Here is a 9,318-nt window from a genome sequence, read left to right as displayed (position 1 = left end):
TGTTTTTGTTAAAAATAAAGATACGAGATACGGATAGATTTACATTTACGATATTTCATGGTTGGTTGTGTGTGTTTTTTTTTTTGCTGCTGCTGATCATTACATTGTATAATATGCTTTATATATTTAAAATTCTATACAGTTGTTTTATGTTATACATACAATACATTACATTACAATATATGTGTATACTTTTTTAAGTATATAATTAATTATTATGATATAAATATGTGTGTATATTTTTTACTGGGGGAGGTTATAGGATTTTTTTTTTTGCTATATTTCATTTCGCCACATTGAAGCGACAATGGAAAAAGTTTAAAAGTTTTTTCTTCACTGGTAATCACTGGGTCTGAAGAACTAGAGAAAATATTATTGGAATACGTTTTTTACAATAGAAAATTTAGTCAAAAATATGATTCGGATATTCGACTCTACAGTAGACAACACTTGAGGCCATCTACTCTACAGTAGACAACACTTGAGGCCATCTACTCTACAGTAGACGACCCTACGGGCCATCTACTCTACAGTAGACGACCCTATGCCCCATCTACTATACAGTAGACGACCCTTAGGGCCATCTACTCTACAGTAGACGACCCTTGGTGCCATCTACTATACAGTAGACGACCCTTAGGGCCATCTACTATACAGTAGACGACCCATAGGGCCATCTACTATACAGTAGACGACCCTTAGGGCCATCTACTCTACAGTAGACGATCCTTGGGGCCATCTACTCTACAGTAGACGACACTTGAGACCATCTATTCTAACGTAGACGACACTTGGGGACATCTACTCTGCAGTAAACATCTTATGGGACCATCTAATCTACAGTAGACGATCCTTGGGACCATCTACTCTGCAGTAGACGACCCTTGGGACCATCTACTCTACAGTAGACGACCCTTGGGACCATCTACTCTACAGTAGACGACCTTTGGGGCTATCTACTCCACAGTAGACGACCCTTGGGGTCATCTACTATACAGTAGACGACCCTTATGGCCATCTACTCTACAGTAGACGACCCTTGGGGCTATCTACTCCACAGTGGACGACCCGTGGGACCATCTACTCTACAGTAGACAAAATTTGGGGGCATCTACTCTGCAGAAAACATCATATGGGACCATCTACTCTACAGTAGACGACCCTTGGGGCCATCTACTCTACAGTAGACGACCCTTGGGACCATCTACTCTACACTAGACGACCTTTGGGGCTATCTACTCCACAGTAGACGACCCTTGGGGCCATCTACTATACAGTTGACGACACTTGGGGCAATATACTCTACAGTCGACTACACTTGGGACCATCTATTCTACAGTAGACGACACTTGGGGACATCTACTCTGCAGTAAACATCTTATGGGACCATCTACTCTACAGTAGACGACCCATGGGGCCATCTACTCTACAGTAGACGACCCTTGGGCTATCTACTCCACAGTTGACGACACTTGGGGCAATATACTCCACAGTAGACTACACTTGGGACCATCTATTCTACAGTAGACGACACTTGGGGACATCTACTCTGCAGTAAACACCTTATGGGACCATTTACTCTACAGTGGACGACCCTGTGGGTCATCTACTCTACAGTAGACGACCCTTGGGGCAATCTGCTCTACAGTAGACGACTCTTGGGGCAATCTGCTCTACAGTAGACGATCCTTAGGGCCATCTACTCTACAGTAGACGATCTTTGGGCCATATACTATACCGTAGAAGACCCTATGGGTCACCTACTATACAGTAGACGACACTTGGGACCATCTATTCTACAGTAGACGACCCTTGGGATCATCTATTCTACAGTAGACAAAATTTGGGGCCATCTATTCTACAGTAGACGACCCTTGGGGTTATTTACTCTACAGTAGACGACCCTTGGGACCATCTACTCTACAGTAGACGACCCTTGGGACCATCTATTCTACAGTAGACAAAATTTGGGGACATCTACTCTGCAGTAAACACCTTACAGACCATCTATTCCACAGTAGACGATCCTTGGGGCCATCTACTATACAGTAGACGACCCTATGGGTCACCTACTATACAGTAGACGACCCTTTGGGTCACCTACTATACAGTAGACGACCCTATGGGTCACCTACTATACAGTAGACGACCCTTAGGGCCATCTTCTATACAGAAGACGTCTCTTGGGGCCATCTACTCTACAGTAGACGACCCTTGGGGCCATCTACAGTAGACGAACCTTCTCTACTATTCTACAGTATCTTCTATTCTACAGTAGGCGGCACTTGGGGACATCTACTCTGCAGTAGACGACCCTTGGGGCCATCTTTTCTGCACTAGGCGACCCTTGGGTCCATCTACAGTCTGTCGCAAAAGTTAGTATACACCGTTGAAACCAAAATGTATTAGGGATAAATATCACTATAACTTAATGAAAACAACAAACAATTAGTTTTATTTGATAGACAAGAAGGTTGTCTTCCGTTGTAACAATTGAAAGTGCGCAATATTTGCATACATTAGCAAATGTACGGTTCGAATCCCAAAAAGACCAAAATTTATGTCGCAAAAGTTAGTGTACAACGGAGAATCCTTGTGGAACTGTGTAAAAAATTCTTGATATTTTTGAACAAAATGAAACTAAATCTGTACTTAAGATCATAAAGAGTATATTAATTGGTTTTAATGGCAGTTATAGTACTTATAGTGACAAGTCCAACGTACACTGGATCGTAAAATCCACAAAAATTGGTCATCTACAAATACAACAACTGTAGCGACAAAATTTCGGGTGTTATGTCCTGTTTATGAATTTTAAAGCCATGAAATGCTCAGAAAAGCTCTAATGTTTCAATATGGGGTGATATTGATCGAGTTTCGACTTGTCCTTTTTGAAAAAACGGGCATTTTTTGAAGGAAACCCATACTTTTGAGGCCGTTGTCCTTTTGAAACATGTAATAAACCTTAAGCCTTACACATAAGGACTTTACGTTTCAGTTAATTTTCTCACAAATTATGTCCCTTTTCACATTCCCACCAAAAATAAATAGTAGGAGAACCTCAAGTTCTGGTGTAAGCCCTACAGTGATACTCCACCACCACAGAAGGATATGATAGCTAATTTAAAATTTTAATACAGAGCTTTCTCTGCTGTTACAACGCATGGATTGTGCAAAAACGTTTTGAAAAGCTGTGTTCGCTTCACCTAGGACCAAAATACAACTAAATGGATGAGTTAGAAGTAGTTCATTAGACATTGGTAGTACATTAGACACTAGGAACACGAGAAGAATGTCCGATACTGCTAAAAGGCCGGTAGGACAGTAAACTGTAGGGCTTACAACGGACCTTGAGGTTCTCCTACTATTTACTTTTGGTGGGAATATGAAAAGGTGCGACATTTGTGAGAAAATTAACTAAAAGTAAAGTCCTTATGTGTAAGGAATAAGGATTATTACATGTTTCAAAAGGGCAATGACCTCAAAAGTATGGGTTTCCTTCAAGAAATTCCCGTTTTTTCAATTCAATTCAATTCAAGATGACCCCATATTGAAACTTTAGAGCATTTCATGGCTTTTGAATTCATAAACAGGACATAACACTCGGAATTTTGTCGCTACAGTTGTTGTATTTGTAGATGACCAACTTTTGCGGATTTTACGATCCAGTGTACGCTGGACTTGTCACTATAAGTACTATAACTGCCATTAAAACCAATTAATATACTCTTTATGATCTTAAGTACAGATTTAGTTTCATTTTGTTCAAAAATATCAAGAATTTTTTACACAGTTCCACAAGGATTCTCCTTTGTATACTAACTTTTGCGACATAAATTTTGGTCTTTTTGGGATTCGAACCGTACATTTGCTAATGTATGCAAATATTGCGCACTTTTAATTGTTACAACGGAAGACAACCTTCTTGTCTATCAAATAAAACTAATTGTTTGTTGTTTTCAATAAGTTATAGTGACATTTACCCCTAATACATTTTGGTTTCAACGGTGTATACTAACTTTTGCGACAGACTGTAGTTCACAGTAGACGACCCCTTGGGTCCATCTACACCACAGTAGACGACCCTTGGACCCATCTAATCCGTAGTAGACGACAGTTGGGACCATCTATTCTACAGTAGACGACACTTTGAGACATCTACTCTGCAGTAAACACCTTATGGGACCATCTCCTCTACAGTAGACGACCCATCTACTATACAGTAGACGACCCTTGGGGTCATCTACTATACAGTAGACGACCCTTGGGGCCATCTACTATACAGTAGACGACCCTTGGGGCCATCTACTATACAGTAAACGACCCTTGGAGCCATCTACTATACAGTAGACGTCCTTTGGGGCCATCTACTCTACAGTAGACGACCTTTGGGGCCATCTACTCCACAGTAGACGACCCTGTGGGTCATCTACTCTACAGTAGACAACCCTTGGGGCCATCTACTATACAGTAGACGATCATTGGGCCATCTTCTCTAGAGTAGACGAGCATTGCAGACATCTACTGTAGAATAGGCGAACCATGGGGACATCTACTGTAGAGTAGGCAACCCTCGGAGACATCTACTGTAGAGGAGGCGACCCTTGTACACATCTACTGTAAAGTAGGCGACCCATGGGGCCATATACCTCACAGTAGACGACCCTTGGGGTCATTTACTCTACAGTAGACGACCCTTGGGGTCATTTACTCTACAGTAGACGACCCTTGGGACCATCTACTCTACAGTAGACGACCCTTGGGACCATCTATTCTACAGTAGACAAAATTTGGGGACATCTACTCTGCAGTAAACACCTTACAGGACCATCTATTCCACAGTAGACGATCCTTGGGGCCATCTACTATACAGTAGACGACCCTATGGGTCACCTACTATACAGTAGACGACCCTATGGGTCACCTACTATACAGTAGACGACCCTTGGGGCCATCTACAGTAGACGAACCTTGGGGCTATCTACTCCACAGTTGACGACACTTGGGGCAATATACTCCACAGTAGACTACATTTGGGACCATCTATTCTACAGTAGGCGGCACTTGGGGACATCTACTCTGCAGTAGACGACCCTTGGGGCCATCTTTTCTGCACTAGGCGACCCTTGGGTCCATCTAGTTCACAGTAGACGACCCATTGGGTCCATCTACACCACAGTAGACGACCCTTGGACCCATCTACTCCGTAGTAGACGACAGTTGGGACCATCTATTCTACAGTAGACGACACTTTGAGACATCTACTCTGCAGTAAACACCTTATGGGACCATCTCCTCTACAGTAGACGACCCATCTACTATACAGTAGACAACCCTTGGGGCGATCTACTCTACAGTAGACGACCCTTGGGGCGATCAACTCTACAGTAGACGACCCTTGGCGCCATCTACTCTACAGTAGACGACACTTGGGGCCATCTTCTATACAGTAGACGACCCTTGGGGCCATCTACTACACAGTAGACGACCCTTGGCGCCATCTACTATAGAGTAGACGACCGTTGGGGCCATCTAATATACAGTAGACGACCCTTGGGGCCATCTACTATACAGTAGACGACCCTTGGGGCGATCTACTCTACAGTAGACGACCCTTGGGGCCATCTACTCTACAGTAAACGACCCTTGGGGCCATCTACTCGACAGTAGACGACCCGTGGGGCCATCTACTATACAGTAGCGACCCTTGGGGCCATCTACTATACAGTAGACGACCCTTGGGGCCATCTACTCTACAGTATACGACATTTGGGACCATCTACTCTACAGTAGACGACCCTTGGGACCATCTACTCTACAGTAGACGACCCTTGGGGCCATCTACTCTACAGTAGACGACCCTTGGGACCATCTACTCTACAGTAGACGACCCTTGGGGCCATCTACTCTACAGTAGACGACCCTTGGGGCCATCAACTATACAGTAGACGACCCTTGGGGCCATCAACTATACATTAGACGACCCTTGAGGCCATCTACTATACAGTAGACGACCCTTGGGGCCATCTACTATACAGTAGACGACCTTTGGGGCCATCTACTCTACAGTAGACAACCCTAGAGGCCATCTACTATACAGTAGACGACTCTTGGGATCATATACTCTGCAGTAAACACCTTATGGGACCATCTACTCCACAGTAGACGATCCTTGGGGCCATCTACTCTACAGTAGACTGCCCTTGGGGCCATCTACTCCACAGTAGACGACCCTTGGGGCCATCTACTCCACAGTAGACGACCCTTGGCGCCATCTACTCTACAGTAGACAACCCTTGGGACCATCTACTCCACAGTAGACGACACTTGGGACCATCTATTCTGCAGTACACACCTAATGGGACCACCTACTCCACAGTAGACGACCCTTGGGACCATGTACTCTACAGTAAGCGACCCTTGGGGCCATCTACTATACAGTAGACGACACTTGGGGCCATCTACTATACAGTAGACAACCCTTGGGGCTATCTACTCTACAGTACACGAACCTTGGGGCCATCTACTCCACAGTAGACGACTCTTGGGGCCATCTACTCCACAGTAGACGACCCTTGGGGCCATCTTCTCTAAAGTAGACGACCTTTGGAGACATCTACTGTAGAATAGGGGAACCATGGAGGCATCTACTGTAGAGTAGGCGACCCTTGCACAGTGGTTCCGCCCTTGGACAAAAATCGAAAAAGTGATGGCGACAAATTTCATTGCGATTGAAATAAATATTCTCTAAACATATCAAATTTTTAACATCAAGCCTTATTTTTGTAAATTAACAGCGGTTATACGCCAAGTTAAGTCGAAGAAGTTGTGATTTGTATGTGAGCCCTTAAAAACGAAAAATACATCCGCAAAGCATTCGTAGGTTATGAGTAAAATTATAAAAAATTGGAGAGGTAAATGTGCAATTTTCAAAATGAAACTTATAGGAGATGGCATTGGCAATATTTTTACGAAAAAACAAATTCCTAATTCGTTTTCTAACTTCATTAATAATAAATTCTTAATAAATGACTTTTTCTGCTATTATTAATATAATTACTATTAATTTAGGTTGAGTTTTACTAATGTTGTGAGCATTTGTGAGTTTCGAAATTTTTTTTAGAATGCAGGGAAAATTCTCTAGTTTACGGCTAAAAAAAGTCCAGCTGCCCCCATCTGCCACCCGCTATGTTAAACCTCTTATACCACGCCCGTAAAATCGTAAAAATTCCGAAAATCGGGAGGTAAGTTTATATGGGAGCTATTCTTAAACTTGGACCTATACTGAACAATTTTGGCAAGGAGGTATTTTGTTCACTTAGAACTCAAAATGCAAAATTACAGCCAAATCGGTTGGAAAATGTGGGTAAAATCGTCAAGATTCCGAAAATCGGGAGGTACGTTTATATGGGGGCTATACTTAAACGTAGACCGATATTGACCATTTTTTGCATAGAGGTATTTGGTTCACTCATAACTCAAAATGCTAAATTACACCCAAATCAGTTGGAAAATTTCGCTAAAATTGTCAAAATACCGAAAATCTGAGGGTTCATTTATATGGCGGCTATACCTAAACGAGGACCTACATTGAATATTTTTTGCAGGGTTGTAGTTTATTCACTCAGAACCCAAAATGCAAAATAACATCCAAATCGGTTGGTTAATTTTGCCAAAATCGTCAAAATACCACAAATCGGGCGGTACCCCTCGGGGCCATCTACTCTGAAGTAGACGACCCTTGAAATATTTACTCTACAAGAGACGACCCATGGGTCCATATACTCTGCAGTATACCACCATGTGAGCCATATACTCTACAATAGACGACCTTTGGGGCCATCTGCTCTACAGTAGACTACTTTTGGGGCCATCTGATCTACATCTACATCTACATCTACTCTACCACCATTTGGTAGACGACTTTTGGAGCCATCTACTCCACAGAGGATAATGTTTTCGAGTAGAAAATATCCGGATAATATTTTTCTTCAGTGTTCTTCTGAAGAAAAGAAATATACGGATGAGGTCGTTCTACAGAAAAATTAAAAAAAATATCCGGATAAAGTTTTTTAATAGAAAAAATTATACGGATAATGTTTTCCTATGGAAAAAATTATCCGAATAAAGTTTTCCAAAAAGACACACAACTATGCGAATAATTTCTTCTAATAGAAAAAATATACGGATAATATTATCCAATAGAGAAAAAAATTATCCGTATAATGAATGGCAATGGAAAAATTATTCGGATAATGTTTTCCAATTGGAAAAAAATTATCCGGATAATCTTTTCCAATAAAAGTATTATTCGGATAATTTCATCAAATAGAAAAAATATGCGGATAATATTTTCCTATTGAAAAAAATCCGGTAGTTACTATAACGGAATAAAATTATCCGGATAATATTTTTCAATAGAAAAAAATATTCGGATAATTGTTCCAATAGAATAAAATTAACCGCATAATGTATTACAGTGGAAAAATCATTCGAATATTATTTTCCAATGGAAGAAGTACTCGGATAAAGTTTTCCAATTGAAAAAAATTCCGGATAAAGTTTTGCAATAGAAAAAATTATCCGTTAAAATTTTCCAATAGAAAAAATATCAGGATAATGTTATCCTATAAAACAATTATGCGAATAATATTTTCTAATAGAACAAAAATTCGGATAATATTTTCAAATATAAAAAATATTCGAATAATGCTTTACAATAAAAAAAAACCTTGGATAATGTTTTATAATAATTGTTCCACAAACATCCCAGACGGGACAGGGGAGACTTTTCTCATATCAATGAGTGCACCCCGATTCATATTAGCTCAATGATATGGGACCTACTGTTTACAGCCGAGTCCGTTTACATCCGTGTCCTACGACACCACATTATAGAAAAGTTTTACATGGCTGAAATACTCAGGAAATGTCGCCTACATTACTGAGGGGTATTTTGCCACCGTTGAAAATTTTTGATGTTGCCTGGCCGGGGAATCGAACCCACGACCTTCTGCGTGCAAGGCGGGTGTGCATACCATTGCACCACGGTGGCACCCGGATAATGTTTTCCATTACAGAAAAATATTCGGATAATGTATTTCAATGGCAAAATTATTCGGATTATGTTTATACGGATAGTGTTTTCGAATAGAAACAAATTTACGGATAATATTTTCTATGAAAAATTTATCTGAAAATTTTTTATAGAGGAAAATTATACATTTTAATATAAAAATATTATTCAAATTTTATCCGGTTAATTTTTATATTCAGCAAATATTATCCGAACAATTAAATTATTTATTTAAAATGAAA

The sequence above is a fragment of the Musca autumnalis genome, unplaced genomic scaffold (genome assembly GCF_047663935.1).
Source record: "Musca autumnalis isolate F117 unplaced genomic scaffold, ASM4766393v1 scaffold_5, whole genome shotgun sequence".
Lineage (NCBI taxonomy): Eukaryota > Metazoa > Arthropoda > Insecta > Diptera > Muscidae > Musca > Musca autumnalis.
This window is presented reverse-complemented; position numbering follows the sequence as displayed.